The sequence below is a fragment of the Equus przewalskii genome, chromosome 14, assembly GCF_037783145.1.
Source record: "Equus przewalskii isolate Varuska chromosome 14, EquPr2, whole genome shotgun sequence".
Taxonomy (NCBI): Eukaryota; Metazoa; Chordata; class Mammalia; order Perissodactyla; family Equidae; genus Equus; species Equus przewalskii.
This window is the reverse complement of record NC_091844.1, coordinates 65,732,454-65,758,025: the sequence shown is the minus strand read 5'-3', so window position 1 is coordinate 65,758,025 and position 25,572 is coordinate 65,732,454. Positions and strand designations below refer to the sequence as shown.

Here is a 25,572-nt window from a genome sequence, read left to right as displayed (position 1 = left end):
GAAAACCTATAATTTAATAAATTAGAACAAAGATCTTACAAGCTAGTAAAATTTGTAGTAGTGGAGCCACTTTCATTTCTTTCTTTTCCCTCCCCTTTCCCCTTCTACAAACATTAAACTTTTACAACAGTGTCATTTTCTAGGCCCTGGGGGTACAGGCAGTAAAGAAAATAGACAAAATTGTTGCCCTCTTGGAGTTCACAGACAATAAACAAGTAAAACATTTGGAATGCTAAATGTTATCAGTATGTGAAAAAATTAAAGTGGGGGATTGAGGGTGGGGGTGGCGGGCGATACAATGCCTGTATGTTACAAGGGGTTGGTGTTACAGTTTTCAATTGGGTGATCAGGGAAGTCTTCTTTGGGAAAGTGACCTTTGGGCTAAGACCTGAACCAGATGAATGGAAACTCTGTGGCTAACTGGAAAAAGAGCTATTAAATACAGGAGACCACAAGTGCTCTTCAGCCTGAGGTGAGAGTGATGAAAATGTTAAAAAATTATTGTGGTGATTGTTGCACGACTCTGAATTTACTAAAAACCACTGAAATGTACACTTCAAATGTGTTAATTTTATGGTATGTGGATTAAACTTCAATAAAGCTGTTAAAAAGAAAACCATCAAAACTTTAGAGGTCTTCAGGCATCAACTCAGGGAAAAACCCTTCTTTTTCTTACTGCTCTCTTTAGAAATACTCGCTTGTGCAGTGGTAGTTTTTACAACAAGTCACCTGGATCCAGTTAGACCCAGATACTGTGAAGCACAAGAATCAGTATGAATATTAGTAAATTTGTATCAGATTACTTTGGTTGTGAGTTTTTAAAAATTCCTACACTCAAATCTTGTCATGTATATGCAATCTTCTTTGCTGCTAAAGTAATAGCAGATTATTACCTATTTATAACTTGGGGAGAAAAGGTAATGTTGGCTTCTTGCCTAGTAGTGACTGATTTGGGATTGAGACTGTGCTGACTTTGCAGCAACATCTCTCACCAACATGGCGGTTGCCTGAGAGAGTTGCCTTTAGAATCTTGCTTGCTTTCTGGTTCCTTTTAATGATTTATATTTGAAACAGCTTGGCTGTTTTAGGCTGTTTCCCTGGATCTTGCTTTTTCAGATTCTGGCTCTTAGATGCTGTCTTCCATTTTTTTCTCTGGAAATAATCATTAGCACTCAATAAATGTTTCCTTTGTACCACAAATCCGTCTAGATCCCACCCTCTTAGGCAGCATGGATTTAGATCCCTCTTCATAGATACTTAGAATTTTAGGCCTAGAAAAAGTCTTAGAGTTTAGTGTATATGACTAGCCAGTGCAAAGCTTGTATTAGATTCTTGACAATCCTGAATTCCATCTTCCCTGTCTTTTTGCAATACCATCACTGTATTTCCATGAGGAATTAACAAATAATACTCATAAAGGCAGCTTCCCATTGACCCTAAGGAGATTCTTTAGACTCTGTTACAATGTTTAAAATTATTGACTCTAAAATTTGTATTTTATTAAATAAACCATCACATCATTTTGACTCAGTCTGAAATTATTCTTTGCCACAATCCCAGTTTTTGCTTCTACTGGTCAGTTATCAAATGACTTTATTGTAGTTGGAGTTAAGAACAGTTGACTTCCACTGTAGTTCTAGGCCTAGCTCTGCCACCAGCTCACTCTGTGACCTTGGCAAGTAGCTTAATCTGATTAAAGATGGATTTTTATTTCAGAGGTAGATTTGATAAGCAGGATTTTTCCCCTCCAAATGAATGGATTTTATGCAGAGAATGCACCTCACAAGGTGTGAGTAAAATAAAAGCAAATGCAGTGTTACCTTTACTTTTTCTACCTCCCTAGACTCAGTGTGGCAGGAAACTGAAGGATTTCCACTCCAAAAAGAAGTGGAGTTCCACAGCTTCTTACAACACAGGGAAGATGCAGTGGGGAAAGAACCAGCTCTGTCGTCTGGTCAAGGAAGAAAGGCTAATCTGCCCTCAGGTCTTTCTAGGACAGGGATTGGGGAGTGCCTGAAGACAGCCAGTCAGGGCTCTGGCTGCTTGTGTACGCGAAACTCTCCTTACTCTTAAAACATTGCAAAAAGCTGGTCACACTCTTTCCTTTCAGATGAAGCATTTGTGTCTAAATTCAAACAGATGCGTCTTAATCTAGCTATATCAGTCTTCTTTTAATAACAATAATAAACAGTATTTACCAAGTATATTCACTGTAACAGTTGCTGCTCCCTTTACATGTATTAACTCGTCTAATTTTTGCAAAAACTCCTTGACATGTAGGTACTGCTTTTACCCCTATTTTTATAATTGAGGAAGTAACAGGTTGGAACTTTCACAGTTATTAATTGGAAGAGCTGGGATTCAAACCCCTAGCCTGTCCTACCACAGGATTCAGCTAGTTTAGGGATGAGCCTGACGTTGAAGAGGAGTAAATTTCATTACAGGAGGTTCTAGGACTCAAAAAGGAGATTTTCCTGGGAGCCCCTACTGACAACACCAGGTTACTTTACTTCATAAATAATGGAAATTTACTTCATAAATAAAGGATTCAAGAAAGTAGGGCCTTGAAGTGCTTCCTGTCAGAGAAGTCTTAAGATAAAAACTCATAAGTTATAATGCCTAAATATTTCTTTTCAAGAAATTTATTTTAACGCAGCATAAAAATTTTGTAGATTTAATCTTACTTTGTAGTCATCAGTATGCACTCCTGTGTGCAGAAGCGTATTAAGCTGCATTGTGCAAGATGGTATCCAGTAAATGCATATGGTACTGAGCACTTGCAATATGTCTAGAGCAAATTGAGATATGCTGTAAGTTTAAAATACACAGCAGTTTCACAAACTTAGTATGAAAAAAAGAATGTAGATTATTTTAGTAATTTATTTTAGATTGATACATATTGAAATGATAATATTTTAAGTATATTGGGTTAAATTTATTAAAACTAATTTTATCTCTTTTTCTTTACTTTTTTAATGTGGCTACGAGAAGATTTCAAATTATATACATGACTCACATTATATTTCTATTGGACAGTACTGTTGTAGAGAGTCCTAACTGAGAGAAAGATGATGTGGTTCCTCTGGGTAGAAAACTAATTTACTGAAGCGGACAGAAAAACCGTGCATATCTGGTAAACCTAAGTGCATCCATAAATATTGTCTCCCACTTGGCCATAGATGAATAATATATATTTGTTTTAATAAGTTGAATATGTTTGATAAAATAATTGAAAGAATAGATATATTTGCACCATATGTAATGCATAGTATATTTATTAAGCATTTACCATATACCAGGCATTCTTCTAAGCACTTCACATATATTAACTTACTTAATACTAACAGTAACACTATCAGGCAGGTACTGTTATCAGTGATGGGGACACGGTGAGGTAAGGCCACACAGTTAGTCTAGTGAGTAATGGAATTAGTGCAGTCTGTACAGTTTGGCCCCAGAGCCTGTGCTCTTAACCATTAGGTTGTGTTGCCTCTTTAAACTATGTGACCTTACAATTTGCTATATTTTTGAATCTTATGATTTAGTGTGGTAGTATGTACATGAACAACCCACTGGATTTTTTTTAAGCTTAGAAAGTGGCCTTAGTGTCAGCTTGTATTTATATTTTGTTTGTAGATTTATTTTTAATTTCTTAAGAGTGAATAATTTTTGTTTACAGTTTTCTCTTGCAAGGTTGGTTGTTTATGCCTTAATTTTAGACTGTTAGTTGCATTTGTGGTAGTATTCTATAAATTTTGTATATTATAAAAGGTCTGCCTGGACTTTTAGGAAGAAATGTATATGTCCAAATGATAACCAGTAAACTATTTGTAATTATAATGAGTGCTATCAAAAGGAAATACAGGAATTTGCCAGTGGCTTTTCTCTGCTCAGAAGCTATCATTTAGGTGTTAGACTTGGGAAAGATAATAACATGTTTGAAAAGTTTTTATTCTGAAGGGGAAAGTGTAATGCTGTCTAGGTCGAGCATATATTAGTTATTTATGTCACATATATAAACATATTTAAGTACCATCCTAAATTAGTTTGTCACCTAAAATCAAAAAAAGATGTATGTATATATTCTGGTGCCCAAATAGGTGTGAGATGCTGTGGATGATAACAAGAATAGTTGTTACAGATCTCTGGCCTGTAGAAATAAGACACACCTGAAAAGATGAAATAAATAGCAGTTTATTACAGTAACACTGTGTACATCATGAATGGACAAATAAGTCATATAGGAGTTCTGAGGAAAGGAGGAAAACAGTTTTGAACTAGTAGTTTGGGAAGGGTTATTGGAGGAGGAGAGAATTGAGCTGATCTTGTAGGATGGATTGAATATCCTTAAGTGGAGTGAAGAGGGAATATGTCAGCAAAAGCTTAGACATGAGAAGGTACATGTTGAGCTTAGAGAACAGGAAGAATTCAGCCATGGTTAGAGTGGAGTGTTAGGAAGCTGAATAGTTAGGGAAATTTTCAAAAATTAACTTGGACCAGATTGTGGAAGACCTTGAATTCCAGGCATGGGAATTTGAATTCCTTAAGTGTGGAGTTGAGGGGAGAAAAAAAGCTTTGAGTGTATGATATTTTATCCTTGAGTACTGCTTATGTGATGGACATCACTAATAAGTTATGTTCTTGACTTAAAATGCTAGATATTTTTAGTTGTTGGTAACAGGAAATACTGAAGAGTTTGCTTTCTTGGTTACTGGTTAAATCCAGTGCTTGAAATTGGCCTGTTGGCATCATCTCAGATTCCCTGGTTGGAAGAATTTTATATCACATAGCAAATACTTGACAGTTGTCTATTTTTAGAGATGACAAATCAGTATTTTGCTCTGATGTTAATTTCATTTATAAATTTCCGCATACTGTGAATTTATGCCGTTATTTACAGGCACACTAAAATTTGCTCTTCTTTTAAAACTCTGGCTTACTTTGGCTCCACTATCTCATTAGCCCAGCAGCTGTGGGCTATGTTGTTTAACCTGTTGAACACCATGTTCTTTCTTTGTGAAATTGGAAAGAATCTCTCTTCGAGGAGTGGGGAGCTTGACCAGTGAGATGAGACAGTTTAAAGAGAATACAGTAGTGTTTGTCACATTATGGAGGTAGATACTCAGTACATTTCTCCTCTTCCTTCCTGATTTTGAAATGATTGTGAGTCGAGACTTTAACTTTGTTTATTTATTTATTTCCTGAGGAAGATTTGCCCCGAGCTAACATCTGTTGCCAATCTTCCTCTTTTTATTTGAAGAAGATTCGCCCTGAGCTAACATCTGTGCCACTTCCTCTGTTTTGTATGTGGGATGCCACCACAGCATGGCTGCTGACGAGTGGTGTAGGTCCATGCCTGGGAACCAAACCTGGGCCACCAAAGCAGAGAGCACTGAACTTAACCACTAGGCAACAGGGCCAGCCCCAACTTAGTTTAAATATAGACTTTCATGTAGTGGAATTCATAAAGAAATTTGGAAGGCAGTTACTTTTGTAAAGCCTGACTTTGTTATAATACCTTGAATTTTTTAATGTTGATATGCCAAGAGAACTTACTGATGTTTTAAAAAAATAAATTTGTAGTTATTTAGTTAGAATGTCCATAAACAACCTGAACTATCAAAAGACTGAAGTGTTTCTACAAAGTTATTTTATTTCTTGAGCTAAAAGCATATTCTGACTGTGGTATTGCAAGGAGATGAATTCCAGGAGAAATATTCTATATCATCCACTTTCTAAATCATGCTGTTAAGGAGATGCAGTTAAACTTTTTTTTTTTGGTGAGGAAAATTGTCACTGAGCTAACATCTGTCCCAATCTTCCTCTGTTTTGTGTGGGATGCTGCCACAGTGTGGCTTGATGAGTGGTGCTAGGTCTTGGATCCAAACCTGTGAACCCCGGGCCACTGAAATGGAGCACGCAAACTTAACCACTGTGCCACTGGGCTGGCCCCTAAACTTTTTTTTATTGACTATTTTTCTTTTGGTGTACCTCTATGAATGTTAATATATGTATAGATTTGTTTAACCCCCGACACAATCAAGAAATAGAATAGTTCCATCGCTCCAAAAAACTCCCTTGTTCTGTCCTTTTATAGTCACATCCTTTCCCTAACCTCTGGCAGCCACTGATTTGTTTTTCATCTCTTCTTTTGTGGATGGATTAGTGGAGACTGTCAAATGATAAATATTTTGCCAAATATGGTATCACATAAGATAAAATATGAGAAATGTCAAGTTAAGATAACATATGTGAAAGTGCTTGATCTTTAGAGGCACCAGGTACTTAGTAAAAAATAGTTTCATAGGTAATATTAGGTCAATAGGTGAAGCTTGTCTGGACTCTTTCATAAAGTCGACTTTGTGTAGTTTTTGACAACTTTTTTCTCCTTGCTTACAGGCTTTTACGCATATTTTTGAAAGTCTTTTTCCATATAGTCTTCGTTGCTGGAAATCCCCGTGTTATTTAATGTCTCTTAACCTCCTGTTCCTCATAAGAAAAAGTGGACAATAATATGTACCTTGAAGGATTGTACAATAATCAAATGTAACGATATATAAAAATATAAACCTATAAATATATAAACACATGCACACGCCACACACGTGTGTGTATGTGTATATGGTCTGGTCCATAGTAGTAGGCATTCTATCACTTTTTAAAAAATGTATTTTATAAATAATGTAGTTTACAGTAACGTAGAATAGGTTGGTAAAGAATATCATGTCCTCTTGATATCTGGATTTCCCCGCTCCTCGAAAGCTCCTGAAATAAGAAGGTTGATCTTCAAAACATCGCCTTTCTATTTTAATAATTTTTGATTTTTTGGACATGTATTACCAATTTCTCTGTTTTGGGTTGGAGGGGAGCATACCAGATCTATTTAACTTTATCTTAATATTTCAGGGTTCATTTCACATTATGCCCATTTCATAAAATGTGTTTTTTTTTTACTTTTGAGGAAGATTAACCCTGAGCTAACATCTGCTGCCAACCCACCTCTTTTTGCTGAGGAAGACTGGCCCTGAGCTCATGTCCGTGCCCATCTTCCTCAACTTTATATGTGGGAAGCCTACCACAGCATGGCTTGCCAAGCGGTACCGTGTCTGCACGTGGGATCCAAACTGGTGAATCCCAGGCTGCGGAAATGGAACGTGTGAACTTAACTGCTGCACCACTGGGCTGGCCCCATAAAATGTGATTTTTGAAACTGATGATTGGGACATATGGGCTGATTCTTTGCTAACGCCATGGCGTCCTTTTGAACTTGTATTCCCAATCTCCTACTGTAATAGTAATTTTTTTGAACATTTTAGTCTTTTTCTTAAAAGTAAAGTATATAGTATTCTGATATATAACATCCTAGGCAGTGGGATATAATTGCTTTCTTACAAATTTAATTATTTAATCAAGTGCAGAAGCAGATTAGGAATTTTTTGTTCTTGCCCACAAATTATCACATTCACTGTCTTTATCAGTGTTCTTTGTCACATTATTAGTGTTCAAACTATTAATAGACTCAGTAAATTACAGAACTGGAAAAAACCTTTGAGATCTTTAGTCAACTAATTCTTAATTCGGTCTAACCCAGAGCCCCCTTTTTATAATAAACATTTTGTAATATTTAGTGTCCTGAAATGAAATTCATAGTTAATGAAGTTTTTTTACCCCCATAATTAAAATAAATCAATATAATTCCCTAACTATAATATAAAGGAAAAATAAAAGGAAAATAATGTGAAGTATAGTATGAGGTATGATTATGCTAGAAGACAAAAAATAAACACCAAAGAAGTCTCAACAGATTTCTACAATGCTCCTAGGGGGTATACTCCCCCACGGAGAACCATGATCTAGATTCAGCTTTCTGTTTCACAGGTAAAGAAAGCCAGGGGTCTGGGTGAAAGGGCAGGGGAGGGAGTGTGAGATGGGGCTTGGCATTCCTCTCTCAGATTTACACAGTGTAGTTAGTAGTAGAGCTGGAACAGGAATCCCAGGTTTTGGGATCTGCTCGGCTGCTCTTGCTCTTTAGTGCTCTGAAGCTACCCTTTAGAAAAGGAGAATGAATCCAATGGGCGATGAATCCAGGAGTGTTACTATAAACAGTCAGTAGGTGCAAAACTTCTTTGCTTCATGGTTTTTCTAAAAATTAATATGAAAAAATTTTTCATTTTTAAGTGAGGTAGTTAAGGGCTTATTATTATTTTTGACATGTTGCTTCCTTTGGAGATACAGATCATGTATTGTGATTACACTTTCTGGTTTCATCTGTTGGCTAAGGGAAGCTCTGTGGCACTCTGTACCTTTAACCCCTGGCCCTGCCCCTGGCACAGAGCGGCCTCCCAGTTAATGGAGTTTCTTGGGGTCTTTCTTCTGGATAGCATGTAGGTGGTAGACATGTGTATGCATGTGTAGTAACTCTGGAGGACGTCCTGTAGGTTCAGAGATACCACCAGAGCTCCCATTTTCTGGCTTTGTGACCATGGGCAAAACCCATTTCTTCATCTATAAAATTCCTACCTTCTCTTTCTCACAGGTTGCCACAAGGGTCCAATGAGAGAGCGTAAAGAAAGTGGTATACTGTACTGTGTGATATCAGATGCAGTGGATTCATGTCAACTAAAAGCCTCCTTCTCCAAGGTTGTAAAGAGAATATGGTCCTATTTTAATACTCTGCAGGTGGTGTATTATTGTAATAATAACTCTAATCTAAATCTTATTTCAGTTCCTTGAACCCAGCAAACACCTCCCTGCCTCAGAGACAAGGCTGTCACACACATTCTCCTCTCCCAGCTTCTACTTGCCTAGCCCCCATCTCCGTCTGCTCCATCCACCAGGAAACGCACAGACAAGCCAAAACAAAAACAAAATTTTTCTATTTCAGCTCTACCACTGTTACTTAGTCAAGGAATCCTTGTCTGGCTTCCTAGAAGAGCATACAGCCCTTGGTATATGCTGTCATATCCTTCATTACACTATCACTGTTCACTTATTTGAGTATTTGATTCCCCTGCTGGATTGTAGGTTCCATGAGAATTTTGTAATCTACCCTGTGTGGTTGTGTTGAAGGTAGAAGTATTATTTCCAAAATATAGTAAAGTTGACACTTAGGGAAGATGTGCTCTGTTTATCCTCCAAACCTCTCTGATCTTCTGGGGTTTCCAGAGGTGCTTGGAGTAGAACACAGTACGAAGCAACCCCAGCACCAGTTCAAGCTCCTTTTTATTTTCATCATTTCAGTTCTTGGAGGAGCATTGTCCCCTATGGCTCCTAGAGTGTTGCTTCTCAAGTTTTTCAGTTATGTGTGATTCTGTTGTAATGTAACTTTGATGCTTTTGACTTTAGCCTATATGTTGAATTCTGTTTTCATCAAGATTCCAGGTAATCAAGGGTAAATATCTTTTAGAGAAAAACTGAGATTTTGTTTATTTAAATGATAGACTTTGCATTAAGAAGTAATACTTTTTTGATATTTTGTTAAACATCTGAAAGACATTTTGCTCTTTTGTAAATATTTTCGTTTTAAGTAGAGTGTAATTTACTCTTTTGTGGCAGCCTTCTGACTGTACTTTTTTCGTCTGGTATTTTCTGACTTACTGCTTTTGCTGAAGTGCAGCAATTCCATTTCTCATTGTTGATTTCCTGAATATGTGTTTCTGAAACTGTCTTTACATTCAGCGTGCAGCTATGCCTCATTAATTTAAACCTGACTTTGCTTTGTTGGTCTGATGGTTACTTTGTTTCTTCTTTTTCTTAATGGGTGGTCAACCATACTCTTCACAGCCCTATTTCTGTGCTGCTAACTTAGGGCGCTCGTGTTAGTAGATACCTATCACCTTGAAACTATTTTGGAGAATATATGGGTGTTTTTCTCTGCCTGGATCATAGATTCCTCCTTTCTTTATAGTCAGGCATTTGTGCTACACAAATGTATAGTGGTTTATCGGAAAGAGCACAAGCTTTGGAGTTAAATGGATGCAGTTTAAATCCTGGCTCTGCCACCTGCCAGTTATGTAGTCTGGGCATGTTGAATGTTTCTGAGCTCACTTTCTTCAAGCTGTAAAATTGGTGCTTTTCAGAGTTGTGAGAGTAAAAATGTTATGTGGAAGGCACTTTCTTTCTACAGTATTTCTCTCTCTTCCGTGTCTCTTAACGGTCTCTGAAAAAAGTGGCAAGTGGCAGAGTGGACTAGAGAGACCAGACTGAGAGTGAGAAGTCCTGGTCTTCCCTAAAGTCCCTTTTTATCTCAAAAATTTTGTGAATTTGTGACTGACTTTATGTAAAGATCATTTGAAGAGTTAACAAACTACCAGGCAGCCTAGATATGGCTTTCTCTTAACAGAAGGGAAAAGTGAGTCTGGATGTCTGTTGCCTCATCTGGAATATGAAAGGTTCGCCTGGACCACTGTCAGACGATGCTCTTGAATGTCCCGTAGGGAGGAGAGGTCTAGGTGAAGGCGAGAGGTCGAGCTGCGGGTGGAGACAGCTCTGAATCAGAGCTGTTCTGCTTTTGTTTTACACATGAGACTTCTTGGTGAGATTTTTGAATGAAGGGTTCTGTGGCCAAAAAGTTTTATAAGCCAGTGGACTAAATTACCGCTAAAGCCCCTTGTCAACTCTGACTTCCCATGATAGGTGATTTTATAGGCAGTGTGGTTTTTAAATTGAGTTTTCAGAGGTGTCTTTCATAATATTTTATTCGTTATACTGTTCTGAAAACTACCTCCTTTTGTCCATCAGAGTACATTTTTAAATTCTATAAATAATTTTTAAAAATCTGATAAATATCAATTGCCATTCTTATGTCTTCATGAGCTTTGTTTCCAAATGAAATATTTTTATTGGCATTCATATTAATTTCTCCATGTATGTTTTTATTTACTACTGGTAAGAAAATGCTACATGAAACACTGTAAAATACATGGAGAGAGTTCCAAGGTCATTCTGCATCTGCTATGTATTTTGATTTTTGCAAATCTAGGGAAAAAAATGTTCACAGAAGTAATGTTTTAATAGCAAAGCAGATGTTCTAGATATTAACTCTGTTATTGTTTGTATAAAATATACCCTTACACATGAACCCAAACCCAGTCATTGTCTTTCAGAATAAATCTGAAAAAAATGTTTTGTACATTTGAGTGTTCACCAAGAATTCCACGATGTATGAATGACAGCAGTGTTAATGAAATTCAACCTGAAATACTTTGAATCAAAAATTATTTGATTCTATCCTATTATGAGGTGTTAGATAATAAAGACATCTCAGTTGGTTTTTTTTTTTTTGGGTGAGGAAGATTCGCCCTGAGCTAACATCCATTGTCAATCTTCCGTGTTTTTTTTTTGCTTGAGGAAGATTAGTCCTGGACTAACGTCTGTGCCAGTCTTCCTCTATTTTGTATGTGGGATGCTTCCACAGCATGGCTGATGAGTGGAGCAAGTCCGCACCTGGGATCTGAACCCATGAACCTGGGCTGCCGTAACGGAGTGCATGGAACTTTAAGTGCTCGGCCACGGGATCAGTCCCTCAAATATTTTTAAAACAAAGCCTAGTACAAATAAGTATGAATAAAATAATATTATTATCTATAATATTTCTACCTTTGCTTACAATACTTCTGAGTTTTTCGACTTCCCAACTTAAAGTTTTTTCCAGAATAATGGCTATATATGATTTATCCTTGGTTTTACCTCATTGCCCAGATAACTTGATAAATGTGTTTCATTGATGAAAATTGCACAGCTTAGTTTCTTGAGAGTTAAGAACGTTTTCAGAATTCCTTTGCAACAGAAGTCCATTTTAGGCTGCTGTTCAATTGTTTCTCTAAAGCGGTAGTATCTTACCTTCATTTGAGTTACAAACCCCTCTGAAAAAGCTAGGGATCCCTCTCTGCGTAAAGATACATATATATTGCATAACATACAATTTCCCGGGGTTTAGGAACCCTTGAATACATTTCATGAATCATCTATGGGTAAACTACCCTTTGCTGCATGAAGAATAAATTGTGGAGAGGAAACATTTAAATATTTTCTTCATTTTGCTTGTATCTATTAAAAGAAAAAATACTGTGAATGATAATTGACTTTATTTGCAAAATGATGGTGTCTTCATTCAGTTTGTATTAATGTGTAACTTTTAAAAAGTCTTTTGTTAAAGGTAATGACATAACTATATATTTTAGAAATATTGTGATCAGTTTGTGTTGTTTCGAACAGTTGTAGTATGTAACAGAAAGAAAAATATTTTACTCCTTGTCCAGTCAAATCACTTGTTAGATGCTCCCCCCAGAACAGTGGTATTTTATGCCTTCTAGTGAATACCAATAATTTATATTAGAAAAAAATTATTGATGTCAGAATATCAATTCTTTTCATATGAATTCATTGAAATATGAATCCATATTCATATTTCCAATATGAATAATATTGGGCCAGTGTTTTAATATTGTATAGTTCACATTTTATACTTCTGCTTAGTGGTTAGCTCTACCCTTAATGATGTATTAGTCATGGGCCCCATTCAGTCCCTTAAGAAATCTTGGCTCCTACTTTTTCACTTTGAAATAAATATTGTTGGGATTTTTTTTATTAAGTAAAAATAATACTTTTGTATACAATGTAGTAGAAAATCAACCATAGTCTCACTACACAGGGATGGCCATTGGTAACATTTTGCTGTGTTTCTGTCTCCTCTCTTTTCTGTTCAGTGATTTCAGTCTGTCTAGTTTTTGGTCCCTTTTTGTGTTCTGGCTTTATCTGCATGTGCTCTTGTTTCTAGTTTCTGAGGTGGTAGTTATCCTTATAATTTCCCTTTTCCTGTAGCATTCATGACCTCCAGGGTAGAGTTGGTTAAAATTATTCATGTCTTGGTAATCTCCCAGCTAATTAACTTTTTTGTTTTGAGATATAATTCACATATCATACAATTCACCCATTTAAAGTGTACAGGCAGTGGTTTTTAGACTGTTCACGGAGTTGTGCAGCCTTCACCACTGTCTAATTTTAAAACTTTTTTTTTTACCCTCCAAACAAACTTCATACTCATTAACAGCCTCCATTCCACCTGCTTCCAGTCCTAGGGAACCACTAATCCACTTTCTGTCTCTATAGCTTTGCCTATTCTGGACATTTCATATAAATGAAATCATACAATAGGTGGATTTTTATGACTGGCTTCTTTCACTAAATGTCATGTTTTCAAAGTGCATCTGTGTTGTAGCACGCATCAAGTACTTCATTTCTTTTTTTGTTGAATGATATCCACTGATAGCTATACTACTATTGTGTATCCGTGTATCACATGATGGACATTTGGGTTGTTTCTAGTTTTTGACTATTATTAATTGTGCTGCTTTGAATATTCGTGTATATGTTTTTACGTGAATATATATTTTCATTTCACTTAGGTATCTATATCTAGTAGTGGAATTGCTGGGTTATATGGTACTTTATATTTAACATTTTGGGGACTGTATAATAAATAATTTGAACAAGGAAGGTAGGCTCTGGAATAAGTGGTAAGAGATATAATAGAGTTGTACTAACCAGTCTTTCTGAAATGATTTTGTATAGTAATGTTTCACTTAGTGTGGGTGTATGTGGTTTTAACTTTTACATCTTAAAGGAAACCTTGTGTAATAACAGGAAATTGTTGAAATATATGAGTGTGCTTGCCATTTATGTGGAAAAAAATTGGTGACATTTTCATTTTAAAAAATGTTAGTAATTCATATTGTTTGAAAAATTTGGAAGAAACAAAATCCAATAGGAATCCAGAGACTTTGGGAAAACCTCCTCGTGACTAACCAATCACTGTACAGTGTGCACCATGATAATGTCAAGTGGTCGGCCTCTTTGTCTTTCCATTTCGTCCTAGCTTGACTGAGTACTATCCTTCCTCCAGCCCCAGGCCTTGTGTGCGTGCATCCTAATTCCTTCTGAATGTTTTAGTTGATTGCTTTAGCCATCTATGATCCTTTTGGGATGGAAAGAAGGCTGAGCTGGTAACTGGCGTTGGGAGATCTTAGCCTAGCTCCATCACCACTGGCTGTGCCACTATGAGCACAAGTCAGGTCCCTCAACTTTTCTGCTCCTCACTTCCTTCATTGGTGTAATGAGAGCATCATTTGTGAATTCAAAAGATGTTTAAAGCTTAGTAATCTTAATTCTAGCTCTATACTTCTAAGATTTTATAAACTGATTATCACACTTAATGATTTTTCATGAATTTGACATTTAATATTTACTTCTTTGTATTGCTTCCTTCTCTCCTTTTCAGATTTGTTCTTTTCTCTCCACCTAGGTGGGCAAAGACTAGATGTTAATATTCTTTCCAGTATCTTGCCTGAAGATGGTCAGTGTTTAATAGTAGAGATATTATTATATGAGTTTTTAATGACTGTGAATGACTCTCATGCTTATTCTCTGTTTAAATGAAATGATTGAAATAACTTGGTAAATTTAGACAGATATTTTAACTTTTTCCTTTTTCTTTCTTTTTAAAAGTTTGCTTTTGACTAAAGTAGACAGGAGTATAGTCAGAAATGAACATGCTGTTTTTGATAACTTTTTATTTTTGGTAACTTTTTAAATAACTTTTCTGCTAGAACTTTATCCTTATGAGACTTGTGTATTTATTCATGGGTTCGTATTTCGCCTCTAGGAAGAGTTTCAGTAAACTCCTTGCTTGTTTTCTGACAGTCTATACACTTCCATTATTTAGTTCTTTAATTATACATTTTACTGGCTAGCTCTGTGTCTCATGAAGGGAAAAGCAAAACATGAGCTTAAACTTCAAGAGATAAATGCTATAAAGTAAAGTAAATGATGTTTTTGAGTAACCTTTGTTAGGCCAAGGATTCTTGGGGGTGCTGGTGTAGTTTAAGTTTGCCTAGGGTTCTTTATCATTCCTATCTCAATTTATGTTTTCAGTGGTTTTTAATTTACCTGTAAATATTTACTTTGAGTTTAAAGTATGGCAAACAGTAATTTGGCTGAGACGTATGGGTTATTTCTACCTCAACATTTAATCATTTTTACTTTGATTATGGGATCATGGAAAAACAGGCATTACTGGCAGGCTGATTTATTTTGGCTATGCTTAAGCTGCTGCTTTTTTCCTTCTTTCTTTCCTTTTTATTATATAAGTATCAAATGGAAGTGTTCTCTTTTTAAAACATTACAGAAAGGTCTGTTCCTCTTCGATCACCATTCTTAGTCAAAGCCTCTTCCATCTTCATAGGGGCGACCATAGTAACATTGGTGTGCATCCTTCTAGACAGATTTATGTGTATTTACATTTATCTATATAAACCATGTGGCATACAGTTTTTTTGGGGGGATGTGATTCACCCCTTTCCCAAAATGGTATCATACTCTTTTTCATTTAGCAATACATCTTGGAGAGCTTTTCATTTCAGAAAATATAGCTTGACTTTATTCTTTCCAGTTGCTGTGTAGTGTTTCATAATGTTGAATGTACTGTAGTTTAGCTCTTCCCCCATCGATGGATATTTATTTTTCTGATTTTTTTTTTTGTTACAGACAGCGCTGCAGTGAAACATCTGTTACTTGCTGTTGAGAATTTCTCTAGGGTAGATACTGAAAAGGAATTCATGATGGTGGGCATATTCAAAATTATAATAGCTACTTATCAGTTTGCCCTCTGATCTTTATACTCCCTCCAGCTGTGAAGGCAAAGACACCAACAAATGATTTTTAGAATATCAAAGGCAAAACTAGACGTTTTTGCCAATCTGTGAGACAAAAATGGTGTTTTGTTGTTTTTACTTGAATTTTCCTGGAAATAGTGAGGTTCTGGTTATTGACCATTTATATTTTCTTCCCATAAACTGGATATATCAAATTGGATTTCTTATAATGCATCCAATTTAAATTAATTATATATATAACTTTTTTGTGAATATTTGTTGAAATATGCAAATAGAAAAGTGCATAAATCACAAGTATACATCTCAATGAATTTTCATAAAGTGAATACACCAAGTGTAACCATCACCCAAATGAAGAAACAGAGCATTACCCAAATCCTTGAACCTCCCTCCCCCCCGTGCCCCGTCCACTCACTACCCCTGCTCCACACCTCCTAGGATAACCATTGCCCTTATTTCTGATGTTATAAATTAGTTTTTCTGTCTTTCAGCTTTAGGTAAATAGAATCATACTCTCTGCTTCTTTCTACGTGTTAACTTTTGAATATATTTTAAGGAAAAGAATTGCATCAGAGTTTAGAGAACTATCAATATTTATACAGATAATTTCTTGTTTCACTAAACTTCATGAGCATAAGAGGTAAGTAGTGTCATTTTACATAATCCTAGATGTCCTCATTTAGTTCTAAGAACTCTGAGAGTGGACTCCTCCCCCAGGGAGTTAACAGACTTGTTTACTGAAATCCAGTTGATTATTGAAAATTCTTCTTTCTTCATTTTGGGTAGATCTGAGGTTTGACTCCATTCTGCTTTTTAACGGTCCTGTTGTGTTTTATTAGAATTGGTAAACTGGTTTTATTTTGTCTAAGTGCTGTCTCACTAGAATGCCTGCTTACCTTGTACCTTCTTTTGGTATCTGGGAAAGTATTCTTTTGTGTTGCTTCAGGAAGAAAGAAACTGTGTATTTGTCGCTTTCCTGTTATTGTCTGTGTCATTTTCCCAAACAGGTAAAGGTGCCAGAGCACCTTTATCCATTATTTTATACATTATTCTTTCAGCTTCCCCTGCCTGCCTATGAATGCTTAATTGATATGAAAAGGTGTTTTAGGTTCTGTCTTTTTGGCTTATTTTTGTTATTTGTTTCTTTTGGTGATTTGCTTATTAAAGGACTATACCTTTTTGTCTTCAGAATATCTTGAACATAAATTCTTAAATAAAAATTTCTAGTGATTTCCTGATACTGTGCTTTAGTAGAGACTTGGTTTTTTTTTTTTAATTAATTAGTGAAATAAAGAAAAAGATCACTACAGATGACAGTCTTTTAAATTTATTTTTAATTAGTAATTTACTTCCTAGCGAATTTAAAGTGATTTATAATAAAAGACGTATGTGTTAATGCCAACAGGAATAAAAATAGAAGATTATGAGAAGAAAAGAGATAATAACTGTAATCTTTTCTTCTAGAATTGAATGTTAATTTTAGCCGTGAGCCTCTGGTTTTTGAGACTTGAAAGGACAATGAATGAGGTTTTCATTGGGGAATAAGGAAGCATATCATTAAAGCAGGCAAGACAGATGTGCTTATGTGAAGTAAATTCTGAAAAATGCAGAAATGTTTATCAGAATCATGTCATGCAAATTAGCATGCATCCAGGGATTTTAAAATGTATTGGTGGATTTAAAAGAAATTAGCTCATAAATATTTCACTTATGTTTGTGAAAAAACTAAATCAGTGTGATTGTGTATGGGTGTGAAGTATTCATCTAGCTTACAAGAGTAGTACATAAAGAGCATGTCCCTTAAATTATTTAAATAATGAACACAGTTAAATTCTTTCAGATTGTAGAATAATCTCAATAATCAGGCTATGATTGTTTTAGCTATCTGATAAAACATTTTTATTTTCATTGCTAAGTGATCATTTTGCAATAATTGTTATATATCATATATATGCAATAATTGACATTAGTGTTCACGCTTTCATTTTATGTATTTGATTTTGTCATTTGAATCAAGATCAACATGTTGCTTATTTATTTTGGCATAGTCTTGGAAAAATTATAAAGTGTCCCACATATTTGTCTCTACTGATTCCCCAGGGTTGCTTTTTCTAGCAGAGTATTTGATTGGGGATGGTAACAGAGAGATAGTTTAAACCTCAATTGATTAATGTGTTCTTAAAATTTTTATAAGTAAAATACTTTTAATTATAAAGTAACACATATTTATCATTTATAAAATTAGAGTAATATGAAAGTATGTGAATTAAAAAGTGAAAGCTCTGTTCCCTCCCTGTTTCCACAAAGGATGGTAATCTATAAAAACATTTTTGTTGTTGTTGCTAATATACCATATAATTAGAAGAGTGTATAGTATACAGTGTGTGCAGACAAAAATAGCTGTTGATAGAATATTCTTAAATTATTGTTGGTGAACATATAACTAGCCACAATTCTTAGGAAATAGAATGTTTCCAGTACCTTAGAAGCCACCCGTCCCCCCCTGCCCCGCCATGACAACTATTATCCTTTTATATTAGTCATTATTTTACTTCAGAATTTTACTTATGTATGTATCCCTAAACAATATCTTTATAATTTTTTTGAAAACTTGAGAAGTAAAAATAATGTGTCTAACACTACCACCATTAGATGAAGGCTTCTCGGGGTACAGAGTCTCTGGGTGATAGTCAGACCTCATCTTCCCAGAGGGTTGACCAAATCCTTGTAATGGGCTAATTCATGCATAAATGAGTCTTGGAAAACTATAGTCCCGGGCTTACTACAGTCAGGGCATCTGGCAGGACTCTGCAGGTGTTGGCTGTCTGGTGGGAAGTTTCTCCTAAATTCACCATGCCCTCCTTCCACCTCTCAGGAGTAGGTCAAAGCAGAGTACTTATGATACATAAAGTGAGTGTCATCAGCTGATCTGGCAGCCACAGATGGGAAGGAGAGCAGGAATTTTATCAGCACAGCTTCAAGATTAGAATCTGTGGCAGGTTCACCTGGGCATTCTGTTCTTGGCTCAAAAAGATGGTTTGTTTGGCAGCTAGGATTTTGGTGATAAAACTTTGAAAGACTTTCTCTTGAGTCACCCTTCCCCAACTTCCGCTAGATGCCTTCTCTGTTTTGTGCATGACTGTTATCCTGGGATCTCCTTTTACGATCATCTTGGAGATTCCCTTGACCTCTCACATAAGTTGGATCTCTTGTTTCCAAGATTTCAAGTCTCCCTCAGTCTTTGTTTACTCTTTTGTTTTGGCAGAGCCATTTTGCAATAACTTCTTGTAAAAAGATTATATGGGAGGTAACTTTGAGACCTTGTGGGTATGATAGCATTATTCTGCTGTCCTTACACTTGACTGATAGAGCGACTGGATGGAATAATTTTCTTGAGAATTTTGTAGGCATTGTTCTGTTTTTGTCATGTTTTTGGTATTGCTACCTAGAAGTCCAAAGTCAATCCAATTTTTGATCCCTTGTATGTGCCCTGTCTTTATCTTTTCTAGAAGTTTTGTAGAATGTCCTTTGTCTCCTTTGTTCTGAAAGTTACAGTGATATGCCTTGGTGAACATTTGTTTTCATCCATTATCCTAGCTTTCAGCAGGCTCTGTTAAGGAGGAATGTCATGTCCTTCATTTCTGGGGAATTTTCTTGAATTGTTTTGTTGCTGATTTCCTCCCCTCCAATGATTTGTGTGTGGAACCTCCTGTCTTGGTCCTCTAATATTCTTTCTACTTTCATCTCTTTATCTTCTGCTTGACTTTTTAGGGGATTTTCTCAGCTTTATTTTCTAACTCTTCTGTTGAGTTTTTAACTTTTGCTAAACATTTGCTATGTTTTAAACTTCCAATAGCTCTTTTATTCTCTGAATGTTTCCTTTCTTTGTTTTATTTAAATTTTTTTTTCCCACAAGAACATGTTATTCTTGTTTACTGGAGGTAGTATTTCCTGTCTTTCTGAAAATGTTAAAGATAATTTTCTTCTCCTTAAATAGTTTGTTTCCTTTAAGTATACTTCTCCCTGTTTTAGTCTCTAATGTGTTGAATTCTTTGCTCAGATGTCTCATTATCCTTTCATAATAAAAAATAAGGGACTTAAAAAGCCAGTTAGAAGCTTGCATGTATGTGAGGCTTATATGAACTTTCAGCTTCACTGTAGGGTGATTTCGGTGGACTGTTTATTAGGGAACCGCCAGTGTTTGTATGTTTTCATCTTTCCTCATGGTCTGGTCAGTTCCCTAGAGAAGTGTGCTCCAGTGGTCTGCTTAGTGTTGGTGCTATTCAATATAGTAGCTTCTAGCCACATGTGGCTATTTAAATTTAAATACAATTAAATTAATAATTCAGTTCCTCAGTTGAACTAGCCACATTTCAAGTGCTCAGTAGCCTCATCCAGCAGTTTGCCTACATATTGGACAGCACAGCTATTGAACATCTCCCTCATTGCAGAAAGTTTTACTGGGGAGCAGTGGACTAGGACTAAAATCTTGTCACCAGCCATCTGAGAGCCCAGTGAGGGGAGACTGCCTGGGGTCTCAGCATTCTGGATTCAGTAGGTCTATGGTCAGTTAGTCCCACTGTTCTTAGAGTGGTAACTGTGCCCTAATCTGGGTATCCCCTAGTCCAGAGACCCTGTTTGTTTCCAGAGAAGACAATGGTTTAAACAATATGCTTAACTCTTTCTGTTACTTTTCTTACTCATTATTTATTTGTTGGCCTTTAAATCTTTTACTGGTCCCAGTTCTGAACTTCCCACTGCATTTTCTGGGAATACCCCTGGTTATAGGTTCTTTATCTCACCTCTCTCAGTATAAAGTGTTAGAGACTTGTTGTTAAGAAACCAAGTCCCTTATTTCTTCACTTGTAAATACTACTGATAAAATTAATACCCTAGTTTTGAGGCTTTTGTTAGGATTGGATGAGAATGTTTGTGAAGTGCCTGTTTTAGGACACACTTGACATTGTTAAGGTATATAGCAGGGTCTTTTTAAAACCTCAAATTAACAAATTCTCTATGGTATATCACTTCCCCCACTAAGTTCATGTGAGATAAGTAGAACAGAATAAAGGCCCATTGAGATTAGGATACTGGACAGTTGGCCAGATTATTGCTATCTAAATGATTTGTTTTTTGACACCAACCTTGCAGTATTCCGATTACCACTTTGAATTTCAGCAAAATTACAGATTACTTACATGTCATAGATCTTTGGGTTGTTCATGAATAGTTGAATCTGTAGATGTTAAATGTATAAAAACCAAGGGCCTTCTGTAAAGTGCCTGGCAAATATTAGGTGTTCAAAAGGTAGGCCTTTGAGAGAATTTTTCTCAACCTCCTCACCTGTAAGCATCCAGCTTAAGTGATATGGTCATGATCCTGAGGCTGTTGAGTGGTGGAGCTGGATCAGATGCTCCTGGCTCACAGACTTCTCTGATACTAGCCTCTGTCAATGCTGACTGGGGTTTTTGCCAACAAGTCCCACGGACTGTCAGTTTTAAAGGGCAGAACTCTTTGCTGGTTAAGCTCTTTGCTGTTAAGGCTTTAATAAAACCAATCTGTATATTAGTTGAGTCCATGCTTATATGTACCATAGCACTTTTAATCCTAAACATAAGTCATATGCCAGGTTTTTCCTATGTGGGGTGACATGCTAAAGGTGTTCTTGACTATACTGGCCTGGATGTGTACACTTTGTCCCTAGGGGCTGTGCCCTTGTGACTTCTTTCAGCTCCCCAGTGTGTACCTACCCTATACTTCATTAATACCCAATGAGTTATAGTCCCCTGCTTAAGCCATGCTATTTCAAGATTTCTGTGACTCTGCATGTTTTGTTTTACTGCCTGGAAAAAAACTGTCTCCTCCCCCAGTCTCTCATACTCTTAAGAGTCTAATGTCTCCTTTAATCCCTTTTAGCAGAGTTCATTTTGCTTTGCTGTGATCTACCCATAACACTTGTTGTATACCTTTGTTATAGTATGTATCACACTGAACTGCAATCATTTCTCAGAACACTTAGCTTCCCCGTTAGACTATGAGAGCAATGCTAGTTAACATTTGAATTGTTACGTGAGTAAACTAAGGAGATTTTATGAAGTATAATATCTTTCTTTCCTAAGCATGGAACTGTAGGTATCCCTAATGGATTCCATTAATCCTTGTCAGGGAGTATCCTCCCACATTGTCATACTCCACGAATAATATATGCAACTGAAAAAGAAGTCCAGGTGGGCTATGTTTTGGTTCTTGTATTCTCTTTTGTCTTTGTTTGATATTGCTGTCATTTGAATCAGACCTGATTAGACAGCGTGGGCAAGCATCAGAATCAGATGCTTATGAGCCAGGAAGTTAGTGGGGTGAGAGATCTTATTAACTCATTGAAGGGAAAGTGGTCTTACAGGAAAAAATTCTTGGGTTACTCTGAAGTAGGCATAGCTTTTCCAGTTTAGTTTTTTATCTCTGGATCCATTAAACATGGATATGCCATTTTTAAATTATAATTATTTCTTTTCCAAATGGCTTTTTTTGAGAATGCTATCAGTATTATACAAAGAATACACAAAAATACTAAATTGCAGTGTTTGTAATTACTTTTCAATGATCTGGCCTTTGTTTTAAAGGATTTTAAAAGACTAGATGTTTAATTTACTATATTTAACCGAACTTTCCTTGAGCAGAAGCTGGCAACCTCTGTCTTCAGCTCTTCCCAGGTTTTTGTGTGCTATACGACATGCTAGGTACTAGGGAATATTAAGGTAAGAAAGACACTAGGTTTCTTCACTAAGTTCCTGTGGACTTCTGAAATTCAGAATAAGTTTTGCATGAGGTGTTAAAATTTTAGTTTAGAATTGTGACATCTTTATTTTATGGACTAGCTCTTTTAAAGTGTGTTTATGTGTTTAATTACAAAAGTGATACATTCTTGAAAAAGAAGCATAGTGTAGCATCTTAGACTGTGTGTGGACTCAGCCAACAAATTACCTGGATTCAAATGTCAGCTTTACCATTTACTAGCTGTAGAGTCTGGAGCACATTATTTAACCACTTTGTGCCTCAATGTTCTTACATCCTCAATATCCTTATATATAAAGTGTAAGGTAATGAAAGTACCTATAGCATGTGAGTATTGGGAGTGTTAAGTTCAGGCATGTGAAATATATGAAACAGTTCCTGGCATACCTAAAAGCTTGATGTATTTTACATATTATTACAGTTGAAATAATCCAGAAATGTAGAATTCTCTAAATCATAAGAGCATAGTGACTATTCTGTCAGATTTTATCTCACATAGCATAATCTTTTAAATTTGTTTTTTATCCTACATACAGTAAAAATAACTTTTTTATGTACGCTCTGTGAATTTCAACAAACGCATAGTCTTGTAACCATCACTGCGATCAAGAAACAGAAGTTTCCTCAACTGCCAAAGCCTCCCCTGTGCTGCCCCTTCCTGGTTAACCCTCTCCCCTCCCCCACCTTTGGCAACCACTGATCTGGTTCCTCCTCCTATAGTTTTGCCTTTTCTAGAATGTCATATAAATAAAATCATATAGTAAAAAAGAAATCATACGTTTTGGGTCTGGCTTCCCTTACTCAGCATAGTGCATTTGAGATTAACTCAGGATGTTGCATGTGTCAGTAGTTTGTCTTTATTGCTGAGTACTGTTCCAGTCTATGGGTATAGTACAGTTTGTTTATCCAATTACCCCTGACTGACATTTGGGTTGTTTCTAGTTTTTGGCAAATATAAGTAATGATGCCATAAACAATCATGTACAGGTTTTTGTGTCAACAGAAGTTGTTTTTTGTCCTGGATATTCAGTAGTGGGATTGCTGGGTTATATGGTGCGTGTACATTTAACATTTTAAGAACCCACCAAACTGTTTTCCAGAGTGGCCATACCATTTTGCATTTCCACCAGCAATGTACTTGAGTTCTGATTGCTTTGCGTCCTTGTCAGCACTTGGTATTGCCGGTTTTTTTATTTTTAAAATTTTAGCTATTCTAAATAAGTATATAGCCAGCATAATTCATAACCATAATTCTTAAATCAAACTCTTGAGACTTGGAAGAAGGTATGTAGAATGGGACTAGATTAAATGCAGAGCCAGGGAGGAGCTCATAAGGAGGAGATGGAGAGACCATTAGATTTGTGAGAGCTTGGTATGTCTATCTTATTCACTGTTGTATCCCAAATTGACTAGCACACTGCCTGGCACACAGTAGGAATCTCTTTGTATATTTATTGAATCATTCAACAAATGATTGAGAGATTAGGGAATAAACCTACCCTAGGTTGGAAAAGTAATTCTAGATTAGGCTTGGTCTGAGTAATCCCAGTATATTCATGTGACACATCCCTTTATGTCTGTTTAAGTCTGTGTTTAAATACATGTTTAAAAGTTAATTCAGTTCTGTGATTCCCAGCAGTTTTGCAGGAAGAAGCAGAAGGCAGAAAAGACTTGATGTCCTAACTGGTTATGTGGATTTATGAAAGTCTTCTTAACTCTTCTGGTCCTCAGCTTCATCACTGTAAAATGAAAAGCTTTTTTTAAAATTTAAAAATTTTTTTTTTTTTAGGAAGATTAACCCTGAGCTACCATCTGCCACCAATCCTCTTCATTTTTTGCTGAGGAAGATTGGCCCTGAGCAAACATCCGTGCCCATCTTCCTCTATTTTGTATGTGGGGCGCCTGCCACAGCATTGGCTTGATAAGCAGTACATAGGTCCACACCTGGGATCTGAACTGGCGAACCCCAGACCACCAAAGTGGAACGTGCGAACTTAACCGCTACATCACCAGGCTGGCCCCTAAGATGAAAAGATTTTATTAGATTCTATCTAAGCTCCTTTAACTATATATATTTTTTTGTAATCATATCAAATGTGAAATAGTTTAGTAAGTGAGGAAGAGACATGCCAAAGCCTTCGATGGGGAAGGGTGGGCGGCAGGTATATATGGCTACAATGTGAAGTGCGGCTCCTCAGGGAGTTTAGGGGTGCGTGTCTAAAGACAGAGCTAGCTGATGGCTAATAAGATAGAAACAAACAGTGGATAGCAAAAGGTAGTTGCAGGGTTTACCAATAGAGTAGCACTATTGCGAAATTTTTTTTCCCCCCAATTAAGAAAAGCTTTAAATTAAATTAAAGACTGGAGAGAAGCTGCCTGTAGTGTCTTTTAGTGCGAAGAGGAGGACCTGAGCCTCAGAGAAAGCAAAGCTGAGGGTGTAGAAACAGAAACCATTCTGGGCCCTGTGTGAATTTTAACTGTTGGGCCACAACTTTCCATTGGTCTTTTTCTCTGCCCTCGCTCCCCCACCCCCTCACCCCACTTCTTAGAAGTTCAGATCTAGAGTTTAGCAAAAAGCCAGTTCTTAGCAGATATTTATTCCTTTTGTACTTGAAGGATTTTGTACACGCCCTGTCAAGTTATCAGTAGATATTTAAAAATATGCTCAGTACCCAGATAAACCTGATTCTGTTTTAAGGGATTTGACCTGTTTTGTTGTTTAACATTTCATAAAGCATGATGACGTTTGAAATTTTGTATCTGTTTCCTGTTGTGATTCTTCTTTTTTTTTGTTTTTTTTTTTTGAGGAAGATTAGCCCTGAGCTAACTGCTGCCAATTGTTCTCTTTTTGCTGAGGAAGACTGGCCCTGACCTCACATCCGTGCCCATCTTCCTCTACTTTATATGTGGGATACCTACCACAGCATGGCTTGCCAAGTGGGATCCAAACTGGCGAACCCCCGGCCACTGAAGTGGAACGTGCGCGCTTAACTGCTGCGCCACTGGGCCGGCCCCTCTGATTCTTTTTAAATATTCAGAGGTCTTGATTACTGGAATACCTTCTTTAATAAATACATTTTAAGGCCTTAATTGTTTTCATAGTTTTAGT

At 36.4% G+C, this 25,572-nt stretch overlaps 1 protein-coding gene across 6 annotated transcripts in view; it reads left to right on the top strand.

Moving 5' to 3' along the window:
- Positions 1-25,572, top strand: part of LCLAT1 (lysocardiolipin acyltransferase 1) — a 186,729-nt gene that overhangs the window by 42,659 nt on the left and 118,498 nt on the right. The window lies entirely within an intron of this gene.